The sequence below is a fragment of the Diceros bicornis genome, chromosome 33 (genome assembly GCF_020826845.1).
Source record: "Diceros bicornis minor isolate mBicDic1 chromosome 33, mDicBic1.mat.cur, whole genome shotgun sequence".
NCBI classification, from domain to species: Eukaryota; Metazoa; Chordata; class Mammalia; order Perissodactyla; family Rhinocerotidae; genus Diceros; species Diceros bicornis.
In genome coordinates, this window is record NC_080772.1 from 21382587 (window position 1) to 21405823 (window position 23237).

Genomic DNA, 23237 nt, shown 5'->3' on the forward strand with positions numbered 1-23237 from the left:
GAACATTTAAAAATGAAAAATAAAATATCTGTAGTAAAAATTTTGTTAGATGGAATTCATAGCAAATCAGGTACTTCAAAAGAAAAGATCACTGAACTTGTAAATATAGCAGTAAAACCATCCAAAATGAAGCACAGTGAGAAAGAAAGACTGAACAACAACAGCAAAAAACCCCAGAATCATAGTGACTTTGGGGACAATATCAAGCCAATCTAATATTTGTGCAATTGGAATCCTAGTAGAAAAGAAGAGTGGACGGATAGAAAAAAAATTTATGAAATCATAAGTGGAAATATTCATAATTTAATTAAAGTCATAATCCTACAGTTGACATAAGCTCAATAAACCCCAAGCTGGACGAACCAAACCACAAACAAACAAAAATACATCAGGGTATATCATAATCAAATTACTTAAAACCATTCATAAAGAGAAACTCAAAGGAACCCATAGGGGAGAAAAAGGCACATGACATACACATATAAGCAATACAGCAGATTTCCTATTAGAAACTATAAAATGCAGAAGATAATGAGACAACACTTTTAAAGTGTTGAAAGTAAAAAATTGTTAATCTAGAAATCTTTCAAATATGAAGCCAAACGAAAGTTTATTTTTCAGACAAACAAAAGAGAGAATTTATCACCAGCAGATGCGCATTACGAGAAATGTGAAAAGAAGTTCTTTAGACAGAAAGAAAATGATAGCAGCGGATACTTGGATCTACAGAAAGGAATGTAGAGTGACAGAATGATGAATATGTGGAGGAATATAAAAGAATTTTTCCTAATTTTTAACTTATTGAAAAGATAATTGCTTAAGAAATAAAATCAATGTATAGTGGGGTTTATAACATATCTAGAGGCAATATACATGATAACTAAAGCCCAAAGAATGGAAGAGGTGAAATGGAAGTATATTTCTATAAGATCCTTGTGCTATGTGTGAAGTGGTACAATGTTATTTGAAAAAGTATCACAATAAGATCAAGTTACATATTATAAATGCTGGCAAAAACCAGGAGTTAAGAAAATAAAACAAAGAGTGATAGCTAACAAGCCAACAGTGAAAATACGAAGGAATAAATAAGAAGGAAAAGAGAAAAAAGAACAAATAGTATAAATAGAAAAAAAAAGTAATTTAAATCAAACCATACTGATAATAATTTTAAGTGTAAAAGGTTTGAACCACAATTAAAAAGAAACATCGTCAAATTGGACAACAGAGCAAAATCTAACATAGACTATCTGTAAGAAGCTCATTTTAAATGTAAAGACACAATTAGGTTAAAAATTAAAAGATGAAAAAATATATGTCATGCAGCAAATACTAACCAGATATAACCAATGTTAATATCTGACAAAGTAAACTTCAGAACAAGGAAAATTACCAAGAATAAAGACGAACATTTCATCAAGATAAAGGGTTAATTCATCAAGAAGACAAAGCAATCCTGAATGTGCATGTACTTAGTAATGGAACTTCAAAATTGTTACAGCAAAAACTGACAGAACTGGCACAAATACAGTTAGATATTTCAACATTCTTTTCTCAGTAATTGAAAGAAAGAAAATAGAAAATCAAATGGCTCTAGAAGACTTAACCAACACTATCAACCAATTTGACCTAAATGACATTTAACAGAACACTCTAACCCCAAACTAAATTATAGAGAATCTATATAGAATATTCACTATGATCAAACATATGCTGGGCTATAAATATAACATGCTTATACTAGAAAAGAAAAGGTTCAGTAGCAATGATTTATACTTCAACTTTAGGAATCTATAAACTTAAGTAGAATGAAGGCAATAATAAAGAGGGGGAACAAAGAAACAGAAAACAAACAGACAATATAGAAGATAATAAAACTAAAAAGTGATTCTTCGAAATAAGAATCATCAAAAATATCAATATGAGAAATAAAGACAAGATATCACTACAGAGCCTAGAGACATTATAGTTTAATAAGAGAATATTATAAACCACTTTATGTGAATAAATGTGACAAACTAGATGAAATAAATATCTTAAAAGATACAAATTACCAAAACATTAAATAAGAAATATAAAATCTGGACGATTATCTATATTTATTAAAGAAAATTAATTTGCACTAAAAACCTTCCCCTGAAATAAAATTCAACACCTAGATGACTTCACTGGTGAATTATAACAAGCTTTTAAGGAAAATAGAAAAATGCTATAAGAATTAATATCTGAGTTATTAAGTTCACAAGATACAAAATCAATTTATAAAAGTCAATTGCATTTCTGTATATAAGCAATGAACAATTGAATATTTCAACAAAAACAAGATTAAAAATAACATCCAAAACCACAAAAATTTAAGGATAAATTTAACAAAAGAATATGTGCACAGTTCTGTACACTGAAAACCATGCAACTTTGCTGGGAAAAATTAAAGAAGACCTATATAAATGGAGAGACGTACTATGTGTGTGGATCTGAACACTGGATATTGCTAATGTGTCAGTTCTTCCCAAATTGATCCATAGATTCAACACAATCCCAATCAAAATCCAAGCCAGGATTTTTTTGTAAAATTGACAAGATTATTCTAAAATTTCTATTTAAATAAAAAGGACCTTCAAGAATAGCTTATGTGTCTTGAAAAACAAAAACAAAGTTGGAGAACTTAGAACACTTGATTTGAAGGCTTGCTATAGAGTTACAGTAACCAAGACAGTGGTGTGTCGTCATAAGGATATGTAGATCAATAGAAGAGAATAAAGAGATACATGCATATACAGTCAATTGATTCTGCCAAGGGAGCCAAGATAATTAAATGAGAAAAGAATAGTCATCAAAAAATATGTTGAAACAATTAGATATTTATATGGAAAAAAATAAAACCCACTCTTACTTTACACTTCACACGTAAATTAATTTGAAATTGATTATATACCAAACATAAAAGATAAAACCATAAATCCTTTAGAAGAAAACTTAGGAGAAATTTTTGTGAGCTTGGGGTAGGCAATGATTACCTAGATAAAATGCAAAAAGCAAATAAAAGAAAAGAAAAAATGATAAAATATATTTTAAAATTAAAACTTTCTGCTCTTTGGAGACAACACATTGAAAGAAAACATTCACAGTATATTTCTCTGACATGGCTTTTATCAAGAATGTGTAAATGCAAGCAACCCAATTAAAAAAAGCCTCAAAGATTTGAATAGACACTCATAAGAGGAATATCTGAATGGCCAATAAACACATTAGAAAACGGTCAACAACATTAATTATTAAGGAAATGTCAAGTAAAACCAAAATGAGATACCACCACATACCCACTGAATGGCTAACAATAAAGGGACTGACAATACCAGATGTTGGTAAGAATGTAGAACAACTAGAAATCTTACACATTTTGGTAGGAATTTAAAATGGTGTAACCACTCTCAGAGAGAGCTTGGCCATTCATTAAAAAACTAAATATACTCTTACCACATATCCCAGCATTTCCACTCTTGGATGTTTATCAGAAAGAAAAAAATGCATATGTCCACCCAAAATGTTGTACACAAGCATTCATAACAAATTTATTCACAATAGCCATAGGGAGGACAGACTTTAAAGTGGTCCTTGTGGTGTCCATCACCCAGTGTCCATGGAGTAATTCCTTCCTCTGGAGTGTAGGTGGGACCTGTAACTTGCTTCTAACCAGTAGAACATGACAAAGTGATGCCGTATCACTCCTGTGATTATATTATGCTATGTAAGACTCCTTTTGGACAGCAGACTATCTCTACAGAGAGTGTTGCTCTCCATTCTGGCTTCTAAGAAGCAAGTCATCATGTCTTCTACAGCCTCTTGGAAATGAACTCTGCCAAAAACCCGACTGAGTTTGGAAGAAAATCCTTCCCCAGTCAAGCCTCCAGATGGGAACGCAGTCTCATCCGACACCTTGATTGCAGCCTTGCAGAGGATCCAGCTGAGCTGTGTTCACACTCCTGACCCAGGATTCTGTGAGACAGCAAATGTATGTAGTTTTAAGCTGGTAAGTTTGAGGCAATATGTCCGTATGCTGTCCACAGCAATGGACATCAACTAATGCAAGCAAAAACCAAGAAACAAACTAAATATCTAACAAGTGTGTGGATATGTGATATATACAAACTATATAAAGGAAAAATTTACTAATATACATAACAAGGATGATTCTCAAAAATCTTATGCTGAGGGGCCGGCCCGGTGGCACAAGCAGTTAAGTGTGCGTGCTCCGCTGTGGCAGCCTGGGGTTCTCCAGTTCGGATCCCAGGCGTGCACCAAGGCACCGCTTGTTAAGCCATGCTGTGGCAGCATCCCATATAAAGTAGAGGAAGATCGGCATGGATGTTGGCCCAGGGCCAGTCTTCCTCTGCAAAAAAGAGGAGGATTGGCATTGGATATTAGCTCAGGGCTGGTCTTCCTCACCAAAAAAAAAAAAAAATCTTATACTGAGCAAATGAAGCAAGAAACTAAAGGGTGCATACTGCATGATTCTGTTTTTATGACATTATTCAAAGAAGACAAATCTTATCTATAATAACAGAAAGTAGATCAAAGCTCATCAAACTGTACCCATAAATTATATCTCATTAAATGTGATTTTTAAAAACTTCATGGGCTGGCCCTGTGGCATATTGGTTAAATTCGGGATGCTCTGCTCTGGCAACCTGGGGTTTGCAGGTTCAGATCCTGGGCACAGACGTACACCACTCATCAAGCCATGCTGTGGCAGTGACCCACATACAAAATAGAGGAAGACTGGCACAGATGTTAGCTCAAGGCCAATCTCCCTCACCAAAAGAAAAAAACAAAAAACAAAACTTCAGAAACTCAGTACATGTACATCTATTTTTCAGTATTTAAACCAATAAAAAAAGAAACAGTCTATGTTTCTATATAATAAAGTATATCTGGCTGCAGATAACATTTTTAAGACTGGAAATCTTGCTCCAGATATGAAGTGAGTACTTAATAAGTAATCACCATAAAGGAATTTTAGGAGTCTAGATAAAATTCCGTACTGGCTCCAGCTACACAATAGCCAACACCTGGAAATCTCAGGCTAAATAAGGGGTTTCACTCAATTTCATTGACTAATAGTGTTTAGATATGATTTTTTCCCTGATTGTCTATTAATTGTAAAGCATATCAGATCTTTTGGACCATAATAAGATACAGACCCTATATTCCAGAAGCAAAGAGTATTAGGAGATAAAAGACAGTACTATAAGTCACTGTAAGGCCAAACAGAAAATGTAGGTACCGATACAGTCCTAGGCACATTCACAGGAAGTAGTGCTTGCTTTGGGATGGGAGCTAAAGCCAAACTAATGCAGAAAGGGATGTTTAATCTGGATGCAGATCTTGAAGGATATATAGAATTTGGATGTTTACAGAAGGAAAGGAACCAAATGGAAGGATGTTTTTGCATAAAAGCAGGAATACTGAGAATAAGAAAAGTATCATTTTAAGGATCAGAGTATAAATAGTGGGAAATAATGCAGATGGTGGAGGGATTTGAATGATTCAACTCTAAATAGACTCTTCCTAGGTGATTTTATCCAAACTTGTGGCGTTAAATAACACATTTATATCAATGATTCCAAATTATATCTTTGTTTGGCTTCTCCATTGACCTCTAAATTCAATATCTAGCTGCCTCATTGACAATGACTTGAGTGGGAAATAGCAATCACAATCTCAACATGATAAGAAAGAGATTTTGATTCCATCTACTCCCGTAGCCTGTACTCTCAATCTTCTCCTTCTTAGTAGTTGGTACCATTGCCTACCTACTTGTCAGGTCAAAAAACCCAAGAATTCTCTTCGAGTCCTTTCTTTCCCTCATTCCCATTTCAAATATATTGAAAATTCCTGTCCACTTTTCCTTAAAAATATAGTCTGAATATCTGTCCCCAGTGCTACTGACGTAGCCCAAGCAGCCTTAATCTCTTGCCTGAATTACCACTTTGGCATGCTAACTGATCTCCCTGATCCCATTCTTCCCCTCTGCAATCTCCTCCCACATGGAAGCCAGAATAAGCTTCTTTAAAGTTAAATTATATTGTGTAACACCCATTAAAACCTTTCATCAGCTTCACATTGCAGTTGGAATAAAACCCAACTTCCTTTTAATGTCTGCAAAGCCCTACATGGCCGGGCCATTGGCTACCTCCCTATCTCCCCATTATCCACCTCACTGACTCAGCTTCAGACACCCTGGTTCAAGCTCAGGTCTGCTCAGGGCCTTTGCCTTGGTATTTCCTCTGCCTGGAGAACTCTGGCCCTGGTTACTCTATCTTGTTTTTGTGTGCTTCCTCAGTAAGGCTCTTTCTGATCAACACACCTAATTAGTCCCCTATCTAGGGTTGATTCCAAAACATAAATAGTTTTGGGGACCCTCTTTAGAGTCAGAGTGGAATGACAGCAGTGTTGACCAACTAGGGTAAAATGTCTTACTTTGGTGAATATGAACATGTGAACACATTTGTAGGGCTCCCCAAGGCTTGGGAAAGGGTCTTTGTAATTGAGGGAAACTTTAGCTTTAACTTTATCATTTTCACGGTAAATCTTCCTCTAGTTCCACTTTGTCAATCTTCTTCACATCACTCTGTTTCGTTTTCTTCATGGCACTTATTACTTTTCAAAATTAGCTTTCCATTTTTTTTTCTCTACTTTTTTAAGATCTGGTCTCCCTTTCCCCATTAGAACGTAAACTCCATAGAAGCAAGGACCTTGCTGAGAATTTATAATTATAATCCAAGAACATGGAAAAGTGCCTGTCACACAGTGGACCTCAAAGAATACTTGTTGAATGAGTGAATATTCAAGAGTTTAAACTTGAATTTGTAGAAAATGGTATTTAAAATAAATTTTAAAAAGTAAAAATTAAAAACAACGTTATCATTAAGGGGCGTATTACTAGGGTTTTAACCAGAGAAAATGAGGAAGTGAATTCAGTTTATGCAAATGAAAATGATGAGGGAAAGAAAAATATGAAAGATATAATGTTTGTAGAATACACAGGACTTGTTAGTTTAAATGTGAGTGGCAAGCAGAAAGAAGGAGTCAAATATAGCTGTAATATTTTAAGCCTAGACAATGCGAGGAGGATGATACCGTTAAAATAAACAAAAAAAAGCAGTTTATCTGAAGAAAATCCTAAGGTTAGTGCCCAACAGTGTATCAGAAATGGACTGAAATATTGTCTGTAAATATGTGAATCTCTTTTTAAAAACTCTCTTTTCCTGTTGATTTTTTTACAATATCTGTGTTGTTTACTCTTAGAAAATGTTTTGGTCTCCAATCTTAATAAAATTCTATTTATTATCACCACAAGCCCAAAATCATATCAGTATAGGGAAAGATTAATTTTCTGAAATCATCAGTGATATTATGAATAAGTTAGAATATCGTTGTAAAGAAATCTGGCTCATATTCATATTTGACCTAATTTAACTTCCAAAGAAAGCTTGTCAATGTCAACCAGACTGAGCAAAATGCTAGAATAGAATCAGTCAACTTCTATTTAATCATCCCATAAAGCAGGATACGCTGCTCTCTGACTGCCCAAATGTTTGTTCCTAACACTGCTGTGCGACCCACACACTTTTAGAAGCTGAAGGCAGGGCCAGGGTTCAACATGGAGCCATGGGGGAGTCTCAACAGGAATCAAGTTTAATGAAACACTTAGCTGGACGGACCTAAAATTTTGTAAGGTAAAAATTCAAATAACATCCCTTCAATCTGTTCCCTGGTTTAAAATTTATCATTATACGGTGTGCTGAGAAATTCTGTTTTTTCTCCTTTTCCTGATTGAAACCTCATCCAATCTACAATCAGAAAGAGGAGGCAGCATTTGCATAAACATAAAAAAGATGATTCTGGTTCAATAAAGCAAAATTATATATTGATAATGTATAAGAGATAAAGACCCTGAGATGGAGTTTCAACAGGTTCTCATAGAATTCATTGTTTACCGGTAAAATGTGAAGGCCCCTTGTTCCATCTTACTCTTTTCAGTCCCCAATCTCACCTGAACAATTATGAGTATACAGAGACTCTAGAAAAGAGTCACTGAAACCTGTCCTTGAATTACAGACACCACTTCCTCAGCACCTTTCAAGTGGAAGTGATTTCTTTTTCCGTCATATCTCAACATCATGGGGCTACAAAGCCGGCTGCTTGTGCCTCCGCATAGGCCTCCGTTTTCCTTTCCAGGCGATGATCCTTCTACCTTGATGCAAGCCCCTCCTCCTTTGAGATGCATTTCCCCTACAAATAAAGAACCTGCCAAACGCTGTCTCCCATCTCCTGCTACCTCCAGCCCCAGTGAATCCAAGACTTTGGCATTCATTTTACAATCTTCCGCTCCAGCAAGGCCCAAGTTTCATCATGAATGACCTCTGAATTCATATGTACAACTCACCCAACTCCGTGGTCACAAAACTTCTTGCTCTTCTAGAAGTCAATGAATTTCATCTTCATCTCACGCCAGCAGCCCATTCAGCAATTCACTCAGCAACCAATCCAACCATGAGCTGGGATTTCAGCCAGAATTCTGACCTTAACTCTCATCCCTTCCACCTTCTCACTCCTTAATTCATGGTATAGGAATATTCACAAGACATATAACAAAGGATTAATATCCCACAAATCAATAAGAAAAGGTCAAACCACCAGGAGAAAATGGGCAAATTATTTGAGCAGGCAATTTAGAGAAGAGGACCTCAAAAGACCTCCAATTACTTGATTCTTTCTTTTTCTTCCAATCCATCATCATCACCCTGTAATTTAAATCCTTTCCATTCTCTTATTTGCATCCTCAAAACCCTCACCTCCGTCTGCTCTACCAATCACCACATCTTCTATTAACCCATTTATTATTTTTTCCAGTTCACAATTTCTTGCTGATGGCTGCTGGTTACTATTATAAAACCTTACAGTTTGGTGCCCAACAAACTTAAGGCTTTTAACCCCAGATGAGGCCTCGGGTCCCACAGAAGCCATTCTAAACTTTTATCACCATACTAATGATATTTATTTGCAGTCAACAGATTATATTTCATGTTGTTTCACAGTAAAATATTATAACTATCAGGTGGGAATGTCCTCCATTTCCTTATTATAAATCAATATTTTATTTCCATTCAACAATACAAAGAGTTTTTTTTAAAGAATCCCACACATTCACATCCTCTGCCTCAGAGAAAACCACTTTTTTTTTTTTTGGCTTGTGTCTTGAGACCCTTTTCTGTGCATTTTCAAATATATATATTTAAAATATATTTTATATCTTTATGTTTTTACATAATTAATATTTGTCTTAGTTCATTTGGGCTACTTTAATAAAATACCACTGATTGGTGGCTTACAAATGACAGAAATTTGTTTCTCCTAGTTCTAGAGGCTGGAAGTCCAAGATCAGGGTACCAACATGATCAGGTTCTAGTGAGGGCCCTCTTCCCAGTTGCAGATGTCTCATTGTATCCTCACATGGCAGAAGGGGGTGAGGGATCGTTCTGGAGCCCTCACGACCTAATCACCTCCCAAAGGCCCCACCTCCCAACACTATCACCCTAAAGGGTAGGTTTCAACATATGACTTTTGAGGGGACACAAACATTCGGACCACAGCAGTATTCTATAGCTGTCACTCTGATATTTCACTTTTTTTCCTCACCAATATGGTATGAAGATTTTGCCATTACATGTCATGTGGCTTCTGCCTTATATTTCACTGTATAGATATATCCCAACTAATTTAGCCATCATTTTATCTACAGATGTGTATGTTGCAAACAATGCTGTAATGAATATCTTTTCATATACCTCTTTGTGAACGTATGAAATTGTTTCTCTCTGGTAAATATCTAGAAGTGAAAATGCTAGGTATGGGTTATGTGCATTTAAAATTATTTGCTATTGCCAATTGCCCTTTAAAGTGCTGTATAATTTTCATTCCTGTAAACAATGAATGAGAGTAACAGTTTTCCCACACCTTCAATAACACTCAATATTTTGTACTTTTGCTAACTTGATAGGTGAAAAATGGTATTTCATTATTTAATTTGCGTTTTCCTGATTACTAGTGTGCTAACTTCAAGTGTCAATTAGGCATTTATATTTCCTTTATAGTTCAATTTGTTCATAAACTGAAAGCCAGTTTATATCTTTTGTCCATTTTTCTTTTGGAATGTTCTTTTTCTTATTGATTTGTTGTAAACATGTAATGGATACATACCCTTTGAGTACTTTAAATATTATGAAATCTTTCTTGCAGTTTGTCCATTTTCTTTCACTCTGTCCAGTGACAGATCTTTCACTTTGTTTATTACATTGATGGTTGTATGGAATTTAAAATTTTTAATTTTGATATAGACAACTATACCAATATTTTCCTTTAGGGCTCTGTTCCCTATTGAAAAGAAACTTTTCTAGCTTAAAGTAAGAAGCATAAACCCCTATGTTTTCTTCTAATTCTTCTTATATGCACACACTCACACACATACACATACATACATAGACATATTGGTTAGGTCTTTACCCAAATTGGAATCCATTTAATTAATGATATGTGGCAGATATCTGATTTTGTTATTTTTACCAAATTGTCACAATACTATTTATTGAAAAATCTATCCATTCCACAATGGGTGTATCATATTCTAAATTCTATTTATCCAAGGGTCTAGTGCTAGACTCTAGGCTGTTATATTGATTTATTGTTTTATTTTTACACAACTGCCATAAAGTTTTAATTACTATATCTTTATTGCAATTTTTGTAATCTCACATTTCAAAGTTTTCTTAGATAATTTTGCTCATTTTTTTCTTCAGATAAATTTTAAAGTTTCCTTATTATATTCCTTTAAGAAATCCTGCAGGGTTTTTATTTGGACTGCATTGAATTTATAGATTATTTTGCTGAGTATTGAAATATTTAAATATTGTGTCTTCCCATTCAGGAACAAAGTGTCTCTCTATATTCGGATTTTCTTTTGATTTCTCAGTTTAATACTTTTCTCGTGCATCTTTTTTTTTTCCAAGGTATTTTATAGTTGTGCTGGTTTGTAAGTGAATTTGCTAGTTACTATAGGTTTATAAGAATACATTTCTCGGCGTTCCTAAGAGGAGTCTCATGATCCCACCGTGTCTGGGCTCTTCTCTGGGCACCGTGTCTCCCCCACTGCACTTTGTCTGCCTCTGGGTAAGGGGACACACCGTGTTGACCTACTGCTGTGTGACTGGGCACAGAACTCTCCACACTCTCCTCTGAGCAACCTCAGAAATGCAGTCTACATGGAACGTGCCTGCTAGGAATCCTCCAATGGCCTCTCATCACCTACAAGATTATGTCAGAAATGTTTGAGGGGATACACGCAAAACCTTCCACATTCTGGCTGCTGTTTTCTCTCTCCATCTCCAGCTCTGTCCCTATACGAGGCACTGGGCCCAGCAAGCTTCCTGCGTACCCCTGATGACTCCATGCTCATTGATCTCTTTTTATCTCAGCACACGTTGTTCCTTCTCTTTGAAATGCTCTTCTCAGCTTAGTGACCTACCTTACTCCTGCTCATCTGGAACCTGTCTCCTCCAAGAAGCTTTCTCTGCTGTTCCAGGGATTTCCCTGACTTCTTTCCATACCTCCTGCCCCACACTGTACCAGGTCCATATGGCTATTTCACTACCTGTCTCAATACTTGACGACATCTGTGTATGTATCCCTCCCATACTACACAATGTCTCTGTGTCTAACATAGTGTCTGACAAATATGGGAAAAATTGTGTTGAAGTAATGTGTTATAAGTTTATCATTTTTATAGTACATTATTGTTTGCAAAATGCTCTTATATATAAACCTAAGGCTCAAACTCTTTCTACTACTCAGTAAAAACAGGTAATAGTTATAATAACACCTCTAAATGTTAGCATTTCAAAATCGTTCACTCACAAGTCACATTTTTCTTGAAGTCTTTCTTTTCAGTCAGTCTGAGAATATTCCGAGGATTTGAATGTCCCTGAGCCATAACAGGTTACGTTATGGGGGAGGACTCTTCCTCTAGAGGAGTTTCTCAGCACAATGGAGAAAAAAGGTGCATTGTCTCGTGTGTTAATAGAGTCCCTGCCTGTGGTCTCCAGATCCTTCTGCTCAGTAGACCACCTTGTTCTGCACCACAAGTGAGTCAGCACCTGTTCCACTGCAGGAGGCTCCAGACTCCAAGTTCGGCTGCTCATCTCCTCACTGACCCAAGAAAAGATTGCCACCTTGTGAGCAGCTCTTTCACAGAGAGCTCCTTCTGTAGAACTATTTGGACCATGAGTGATATTGTCCTTTTCTTTATAAGCATAACCACTTTCTTCCCAGACAAACATGCATTCTGGGGGCAGGGTATGGTGGGAGAGAGGGGAGAATATTGGTGTCAGGACTGAGCACAGACATCTTCCTAGACCTCGCTTCTCACATGCACAGTCTGGCTCACCAGACTGACTCAACCACATCCTTCTTCCCTGTTGGTGGTTTTCTCTCAGGGTCCTATCTTTCCTTCCAGGGCACTTTTCCAGTCTATCCAACAGATCTGCATATATTTGAATCCCAGTTATAGACAAAGCTCAAAGTCTTTGTCACAGAGCTCCTGGGCCCCACGGCAGGCTTTTTAAAAATGAACCGGACTTCCCTGAACAGTTTAAGTTCCCTGAAAATAACATAATAAGGAAATAACCTGCACAGAATACAGGAGACTTTTAAGGGTCAGTGTTCCCCACCTCCACAAACCCACCTAAATGACCCAGCTAAACTATTCTACTCAGATGGACTTTTAAATTTTGACCCCCACCACAATCATGACAGGTATATTTGATATTCACAGGGTTTAAACGATTTGCTCCAGGACAGAGAGTCAGTGAGAGACAAAGTAGAATTGACAACCTAACAGTTAAGCCTTATAAGCATTACAAGCCGAAAGGCATGGGTTTTGTCATCAGATTGGCAGAGTTCAAGTCTCAGATACTCCAGTTACTACACAGGTGGCCCTAAGCAAGCCTTACTTTCCTTGTCCACCAAATGGGTGGACCTTTACCTCGTAAGGTGGTTGTTTTCACAAAATAGGGATACAGAGAACTGAACCCAACGCTTGTCACAAAATATGTATCCAACAATGTCAACTGTTCCTATTATTCATATTTTAAAACTCATCCTTTGATTTTACAACATCATGATCTCCACTGTCTTAAATTTAAGGAGCCAATGAATACTTATTAATAAATATAATTTTAAATGGAATCGTATGAAAACCCTTCGACAGAGTTTTCAGTTCTGAAGATAGGGTGGCAGAAATGCATTCCCTGTAGTCAAGTTGTTTACCAGCTGGGGAGTTCATTAGTGAGATTGGGTCACTCAACAATCGTTATTAAGTATCTACTGTAACAAGACACCCAGCTGTGTGCTAGTGTCCTCAAGAAGCTTCCCTCATGGATTATACTTGACCTTACAAATTCTTTCCTCCAAAGTAAAGAAAGCTGTTGAAAAAGATGCTCCAATTCTGAGTTGAGCTTTGAAACCCCTTAGTAATGTAATCTGATATCTGAAAATATGGAGTTGTTTTATGTGCAAATGTCTGCAAGTATAAACAATAATAATCCCTTCCTTTGCTCATGCTAGAATTTACTAGGCACCAACATGGCACAAAGTACAGGTCACTTCTAATTTGGCAAGAAATTAATTCATTAAAAAATGTCGTTATCCTCTAACTTATTATTTGAAGCTGTGAGCCTTATAATTCAAAGAATAACCATTACACTTCAAATTCAACATTTTGGATTTTTTTCAATTTATATAAACTAAGATTCAGGCTTTGGGCTTTGAAATTGGTGTTCAAATTCTATTTCTGATGATAACTTGCTCTGCGGTCTCAGGACAAGTATTGATCTTTCTAAAACCTCATTGCTTCTTTTAATCTATAACATGGAAAAATCACGGTAGTAAGGCTCAACCTTAGGTTTAGTGAGGCTCAAATGAGAGAATGTGTACACCGTGGCTGGTTGATGGGAGATACTCGATAAGTGTTAGTTCCTTGCCTGTTGTTATAGCATCACGATCCTGAATGAAACAAGACATTTGGGACAGGCTAGAAAATCCTCTTGAAGTCCATTTTTAAAAGTTTCTCTAATAATATTTTTAAAAGTCCTAAAATTCTAAATTCACTTGTGTTCTGGACGCATTTTCAAATCAGATATGTGGTAATATCCAGGAAGCAACTATGGGACAGATTTTATCTATCATCTATGTTTTTTGGAGGATATACATCTAATAATCCCTCTGCGTACACCATCCCACAAATGGTCTCTGCTACTTTATGAAATACAACATTGAATCAGTCAAACTAATATTTAAAAATGCAAAAAAGTTTAGTTATGAATATAAAAGCAATTCAGTGGTTTGAAATAAATTATAAAATGAAATTTTATTGCAACATGAGATGACTATCATCCAAAAGTTCTATTAATTAAAAGGAAAGTAACAAGCATTTATTTAGTTCCTTACTTATGGCAGGTGCTTAACATATGATATCTCTTTGGATTTTCATAACTGTCCTCTGGGTTATATAGAAACAGTACATTGCACAACTCAAAAGCTGCCATTCACATCTTAAGCCATGTATGGATACCCCTGGAATCATCCAGTGTATAATCTGTTGGCCGTATAGAGTATCTCCAGGCTTGTAAAAGAATATTGCTGGAATATTAGTGATAAACAATATTTCAGCTTATCAAATCCCATTTTACTATTGTTTTATTAAAAAAAGAAACTTCTGTAGAAAAGTTGTTAGCATTAGGAAACAATATCGTACTTAAAAGTATGACAAATATTTTTAATTTTCCCAAGATAAATGGGAAAAAGATTGTAAATGGTTGTTATGGTAAAGAGACCTCTTTGGAAGCCAAAAATCTGATCAGTCCTTCAGGACACCAAAACATTTCTCCTATTCCTTCATTGTTTAGGATGTAGAAGTTTGCAAAAGGTCATTTTTCCCACCTTAACAATGAAAAATCACAAGACAAATTTAAAAATAATATTTTTATTTATAGCTATTGAAATGCTTGGATGCAAATAACTCAAAGTGAACTAAATTCTAGAGATGGATGAGCCCTTCCTAGATAAGCAGCTCACTTTTATTTCTAGGAGCATTAGCCTAGTCTAGGAGACAAGCAAGGAGAGTTATGAGCCTGGTAAAGGCAGAGACTTTTGCTGCGACAAGGAGAGTCTAGTCAAACTCTGAATGACCATACATGTGCTGACAAGGTGGATTGAAATATGAAGGGTAACAAAAATTTAATATTCTCTGCCATCTATAAATTCTTCCCCATGGGACTTTTTCTGAGTAACCAGCATCATATAAAGTGAGGGGGTAGCTAAAAAAACAAAGAGATGACACAGTATTCTGGTTCTCAGACTCAAAACCCTGCTGGGGAGAGGAACTAATTCCACCCTTCAAATGCTTAAAATTGGAGGTGAATTGAAACAAACTAAGGTGGTAACCCAGCTCTACAACAGCTCAATTCCTCATTATATGGAAAGAAACTGTCCCTCACCCTAGTTTCCCCACAGAAGAAAGGGCAATTCCATTCTCAGGTAAAATTAGTGTCTATTTAAGTTTCTACTATGTTTTATGTATAATGTCTGGTAAACAATCAAAAATGTAAAGAAGCAAGAAAACATGACCTATAACCAATGAAAAGCAGCCAATAAAATCATATTCAGTAATGACTTACATGTTCAAATCAGCACACAGGACTTTGAAATAACTATTATGAATATGAAAATAGTTTATAAAAAATAGAACAAATGATCTTTTTAATGGAAAATTTCTGCAGAAGAAACGGAAAGTCTAAAAAAAAAGAAATTTAGGATTAAAAAGTATAATATCTGAAATAACATATTCAGCGGCTAATCTCAATATCAGACTGGATACACTAGAGAAGAGAGGATCAGTCAAATTGAAGAGTAGTCAATAATTATCCAAACTCAGCCACAAAGGATAAAAGGAAAAAGAAGAATTTTAAAACCTAAAAAGTGTATCAGACATCTATAGAATATTATCTGTCTACATATATCTGTAAGTGGAGTCTCAAAAGAAAAGTGAGAAAGGATTTGGTAATATTTGACGAGATAAAGGCCGATATTTTCCAAAACTAAGAAAAGATATCAAGTCACAGATTCAAGAATCTCAGCAAACCCCAACACAAATACAAAGAAAACCACATGTGGTCATCTCCTATTCAAACTGCTAAGAATCAAAGATGAAAGGAAAAGGAAAGTCATAAAAGCACACAGAGGAAAACAATGCATTACATTCAAGGACACAACATTAATAATGGTGGCTGGACTCTTATGAAAAATAATGGAAGCCAAAAGACAATGGAAAACACCATTAACATGTTGAAAGAAAAAAATCCTGTCAACCTAAAATTCTATACCCAATAAAAATATCCTTCACAAATGAAAGTAAAATAAAGACATCTTAGACAAACAAAAGCTTAGAGAATTTGTCACCAACAGACCCAAAGAACAAATGGGGAGAAGGGAAAATAAATAGCAAGATGATAGATTTAAACCTAACCATAACAATAACTGCATTAAATGTAAATGAATTAATTAATTTCTTTTTGAAAGATTAGATTAAAAAACAAGACCAATTAAATGATGTTATTAGAAACACATTTTAAATATAAGGACTGAGAAATGTTGAAATTAAAAGGATGGAAAAGAATATAATCTGCCAAAACTAGTCATAAAAAAACTAGTATTTATTTTATTATACATATTATTAATATGAGACAAAGTTGATTTTAAGAAAGGCAAGATAAACTAAGATGTTTAATAATAGCAAAAATGTCAATTTATCTGGAAGAAAAAACAATTATAAATATGTATTCACCTAGCAAAATAACTTCAAAATATATAAGGCAAAAATTGATGACTAAATGAAGAAATGGGAAAATCTTCAATCATGGGAATTTTAACATCTCCCCCTCAGTAATTGATGGAAAAAAATAGACAAATTAATCAGTAAGAACATAGAATACTGATTAACACTATTAAGCTATTAAACTAATCAACATTTGTACTACACATCACCCAACAACTGAAGAAAATTCATATTTTCAAAGTGGACATGCAACATTCACTAAAATATACCATATACTAGGCCATAAAGCTAGTCTTAATAAATTTTAAAAAGCTGAAGTTATAGAGAATATTTATGAGCACAATGAAATTAACATATAAATCAATAACAAAGAGAAAATTTTTAAAATTCCCAATATTGGAAATAAGAAACACTCTTCTAAATAACCCATGTGTCAATGAGGAAATCACAATGAAAATTAGAAAATATTTTAAACTAAATAATAAAGAAAACAACACATCAAAATTTGTGGGATACAGCCAAAACAGTATATAGAGGGAAGTATATAAATATATAAATTTTTTTTACATAAAAGTAAAGGTTTAGAATCAATAATCAAAGTTACCTGCTCAGGAAGCTAGAAAATATGAAGAAAGTCGGGCCGGCCCCGTGGCTTAGCGGTTAAGTGCACACGCTATGCTACTGGTGGCCCAGGTTTGGATCCTGGGCGCACACCAATGCACTGCTTCTCCGTCCATGCTGAGGCTGCGTCCCACACACAGCAACTAGAAGGATGTGCAACTATGACATACAACTATCTACTGGGGCTTTGGGGAAAAAAAAGGAGGAGGATTGGCAATAGATGTTAGCTCAGAGCCGGTCTTCCTCAGCAAAAAGAGGAGGATTAGCACAGATGTTAGCTCAGGGCTGATCTTCCTCACAAAAAAAAATATATATATGAAGAAAGTAGAAGTAATGAATCAATAAAGAATAGAAATCAATGTTATGGAAAATATGAATAGAGAAATAGCAACAAAGCCAAAATGTGGGTCTTTTAAAATAATAATACAATTTATCAATCTAAAGAGAAAGAGAGAAGCTATGAATCATCAATATCAGGAATAAAAAGCAAGACATTACTACAGATGCTAAAGACATTAAAATGAGAATAGAAGAATATTATGAATAACTTTACTACAATACATTTGACAACTTAGAAATAAGGATGAATTTCTTATAAACCACAACTTTTTAAAGCTGACATTAGAAGAAATAGAAAATATGAATAGTTCTATACCTATTAATGAAATTGAATTCATTACTTAAAATTTCCTACAAAGAAAACTCCAGGTCCAGATGGTACAAATGATACCAGACCCTTCAAAGCATAAAAAATGAGAACAATTTCAAAAATACTACTCTTAGGAACACCTCATCAAAGTATCTCTTTCTCCTCACTACTTTTTTTTTTTTTTTTTACTTTCTTCCTCTCTTTTATGGCCCAACTTATACTTTTATTTTCTATCTACTAGACCCTTATTTCATACACTTAACATTTTCTTTCAAATAATTCTATTGTTTTCCCAAGTCATGATGTCAATGATTTATTTACTACTTACCTATAATATCAACACTGTTAAGTGTTTTACATATATTAATCACTTTATCCTCACAAGAGGATTTGGGTACTATATTTTCCTAGGTTTACAAATGAGGAAGCTAAGGATCAGGATTCACTAACTTGCCCAAAGTCCAGAGAACCCAAATTCTTATCTGTTTGATTTGTAAGCCCACACTCCTTCCAACACATCACCCTCTCAATAACCGTCAATGATTAATGGATCGTTCTCAACTAGCCTGTCAAGAAGCAGTGCCACATAAGTTCTGTATTTGATAGTGTTTTAATTATTAAAACAGAAAAAATAAGAATTTCAGAGGGAATATTTATTGAGCTGCTTTTATTCTTGTGAACCAATCAGCCACGCTTCAAACTACAGGATTTGTCAGAGGGTAAATAAACTCTACTTATTCTATCGTTTGTAAACTTTCAGGGAGTGCTGAGTGAGGATATTCTAGCCCCATATATCTTTATGTAAAATATTGGGTTAATTTAAAACAGATAGGGGTGAGAAAACCTGCCTCCTAACATTGTGCCACTTCCATCAGAGTGCCTGTGCTGGCTGCCTACTCCTAACCATCCCCACCACCACTTGGGGCTTAGTGCTTTTACCTTTATCTCCTCCACCACCTTGTAAAAACTCCTAGAAGACAGGAACGGGAACCATGGTATATGCTCAATATGCGTAATGCCAGGCACATAGCAGGTACTCAATAAATACTAGCTGTATGAATAAACAAAGAAGATATTTTAATCTCTAATTATGTTAACAAACTGCTTTGCATCCTGCTTTTAAAATTTCCATTTTGTCAAATTTGTTTGTCAGTGTCTATTATGATGATTAAGAAAAATGTGAAATTCGAGGCCAGTTTGGTTTGATCAACAAATATCTTTTGAGATCTACAGTTTTCCAGTTCTTTAAGGAAAAGCAATTTCTACCAAAACCTATGTTAGAATAGCACCATCCAATAAAAATATAATACAAGACACAAATGCAACTCACAAATACAATTTTAAATTTTCTAGTATTCACATTTAAAAAATTTTTAAAAATTTAAATAAATTTATTTTACTAGTATATTTTATTTAACTCAATATATCCAAGATACTATTTCAGAGTATAATTATTATAAAAAGTTATTGAGATGTTTTACAGTCTATTGTTCATACTAAGTCTTCAAAAGTATATTTGGACTTACAGAACATCTCAGTTCAGACTAGCCACATTTCAGTTGCTCAGTAGCCCCATGTAGTCAGCGGCTGCTGTGTTGAACAACACAAAGTTAGAACCTTTGATAAGATAAACAATTTTATGTAGGCAGGAATGGGATTTCCTCAAAAAATAAAATGACAATCAGATGGAAAGAAGTAGAAGTTACTTCTGATTGCAAAAAGACATCCATGGTGATTCACACTAAAAGGAAAACAGAACATGACTTTTTCTGACTTCCACCTTTTGCTGAGAAGCATGAGTAAGGAAAGACCTCTAAAGAGACTGGCACAAAAACATCTCTGAAAAATCAATTCCAAAGTTAAATGAGAACCTGACTCTATAGTGTGAGACATAGTAGATATTCTAATCATCTTGATGAATTGATTACTAATTACCAGGAAGAAAGACAGACAGAGACCTGCATGCCTTTATCAGAAAACTGTGGAGACACCAGCGTCTGTGCCTGTTCCACTTACACAAAGTGGAAAATCAACAAGACCTCAAAGTTCTCTGGATCACAGTTATGTTACTGAGACTGTGAATAATTCATGGTAACTGGTGTTTTTCTGAACTCTGAAAAACAGATTGCGGGTTGTTGAGAATTGGTCACATACATGCCGTGAATGAAATTGACAGAGTAAAAGGCCCACTTTGGTAGGTTTTTTTTTTAAAAAATTTGGCATATCCCAACACCTCAAAGTTCGTCTTATTTTCTCGCTCAGCTCTAATCCTGGGTTTGAGAATTCACACCATGAAATCTATTTTACCATAGATGATTCTATTTTGAGCAAATTACCCACAAAGACAGGAGGCTTTATGTACCTGCAGTGAAAAGGAGAGAGTGCTTCAAGATACACTGGTTCTCACAGACTACCCTAGAACCAGCCAGGCCAAATCACCAACTCTGATAATCCTCAAGATGAGAGATCTGTCGGGACCATCATAGCTGAACTGGGTCTCCCAGATTCAGATAAGCCCTGATCCAGTGTCACCTCACCAGATTAAGTCTGGATCAAGTCCACTATATCTGAAGTAGAGTCCATGTGCCCAACCAACTCAGCGAAGACAAATTTCCGATAACCCTACTGTTTGGTCCCTGAATTCTTCTATATATCTTTAACTTTAAAATCCTGTCCTAAGTCAAAATGATGCTTTACTGATCATTTGAGAGCCATATTCCCCCTCCTACTGAATTAAAATCAAATTTCTTACAGAAGTTAATATTTAGACAAGCAATCCTCTTTACTCAGAACAATAATAATCAAATCTGATCAATTTCCAATATGAAGTATCCTTCTGAAACAACTCCTTTGGAATAATCATTTGTCTGTTAAAATGAGGCATAAATAACAATATTATAAGATACTAAACTCCTTGCTAGGCCAAGAAGATATCAGAGAAAGATGTTGCCATCTCTGAAATAAGTATTGCCGTGTGAAAATACTTGAAAGTTTTCCAGTGAGTTTTTTAGGCATTTCAAAATCACCCAATGATTATAAAATGCGTCTCTAAATTTAAGAGCCAGCAGCAAGGCAAATTTATTAATTTTCTCAAAAGAAGTTAATTTATACTGTTTTCTCTCAAATTTCTTGAATTGGTTTAAAAACTAGGAGAGTGTTTGCTTAGCTTCAGCACATGGTCTTCTAGCAACACTATTTTTTTTTTTAAATATGGCTTCTCTCACACTGGTTTCTGTTGCCATAAAGGTCAATTTGTTAACTGTTGTGACAGCCTGCCCCTCGTGGCACATGTTCAATGAATGTCAGTTAGTGAACAAAGAAAAGAGATACTGGAACATTCTTAGCCTTAATAGACTAGGAAGGTAGTGGTGAACTGAAAGTTAAATCCAATCAGAGTAAAGAGGCCTTTAGAGGCAGTTTTCTGGTTGAGAGATCAGAGCAAATAAATCTAAAACCTAAAATAGAAGTTGTTTTATTCTCACAGGTTCTGACATTTTAGTGGTGAGCTGTAAGTTATAAAAACTGCTACTAAAATCCAAATTGCCAGCACCATATGGAAAAAGATCCTGCAATATGTCTTTTATCATTTTAATATATATATATGCAGAAAGTCATTGCACTTGAATTATCTCAAAAATTTTTTAAAATAAGCACAATGGCAGGAGGGTTAAAATATTGGGAGACCATACAGACTATTACAAATAAAGGGATAGCCTCAGACCTCATCTTACATTGAATGTTTAGGCAGGCTGCTTTCACCTATTAACTTAGCAAAGCTGGTGAGTTTTAGGAGACTTTCTCCATCCCTTAGTCAAATATCTCATTGTTGACTTGTGTCAGGTTACTTAGAGAGAATTTAAGGAATTTGAGCCTTTATTTAAACCATCATCAGCTAGAACTGGAATTAAATGAATGGCTTATGCCCAAATGAGCTTAGTATTTTCTCACCAAATGTAAAATATTTTGAAAACTGGATATATTTTTCCTTTGCCTTCTCTCAGTAATGCAATAAATAAGGAATAAAATTTTGCAATCCTGAAATGCAACTGCACTTTGAGATGATCAGGGAAATGATGCATAGAGTAGAATTCTAGAAAGCAGGTATAGGTAGCGGGAGTGAGTGTGTACATTCAGAAATCCCATCTGATGCTCGTTTTCTTTCAAAAGTAATAGCTTCTCATTCCTGTATCAGTGTAGGGTACAGGGTCTTAAATACTCTGGGGATACCTTCTCTGACCTCAGTATCTACTTTGGGCTAGATTCTAAGCAGTCATTACTATTTTAATGTTACTAATAACTAGAAGTTATTGGGAAGTTGTTAGATGCAGTAAGAGCTGGTGAGGGAATAGGTTCAGAGTTTTTCTGGGAATCCCTACCTTGGCTGCACACTGGAATCAACTGGGGAGCTTTTAAAATTCCAATATGTGAGTCTCAACTGAGAAATAAATCAGAAATTCTGCGCGTGGAACCTAGGCAACGGTATTTTTTAAAAGCTCTCAAAGTGACTCCAATTCGCAGCCTAGATTGAGATATACTGAATTGAACTAATTCATCCAGCTAGTAAGTAAGCTGGGAATAAAATGTAGGTTTATGTCACTGCAAAGCCCTATCTTCCCAAAGGATTTCCCACAAAACCTCTTTCGATACCGTAGGATTAGGGCCAACATCCCCAGCACACGGCTAGGACCATTACATATCAGTCAGCTACTGGCCTTGGGGAAAACTAGAATGACTTGTTATACTCCCGTCAATTTCACCATACATATCACAGTCAGGCAATTTCTGGGCCAATATAGGGCAACATACACTGTATCTCCCAGAGCAGTTTTCATTAGTATATGAGGTCATTGGAAAATGCTTTGTACTAAGATTCTACCATCTCATGCACTTGATTCTTTCCTACCAAGACATTGTTTATCGTTGTGTAGATATTGCCAGAGGGATTCTGTGAGATGGCGAAGTGTTTCTAACTTAAAAGTTTACTGTTCAGGAGTGGCATATAGCTACCATGGGACAACGCTG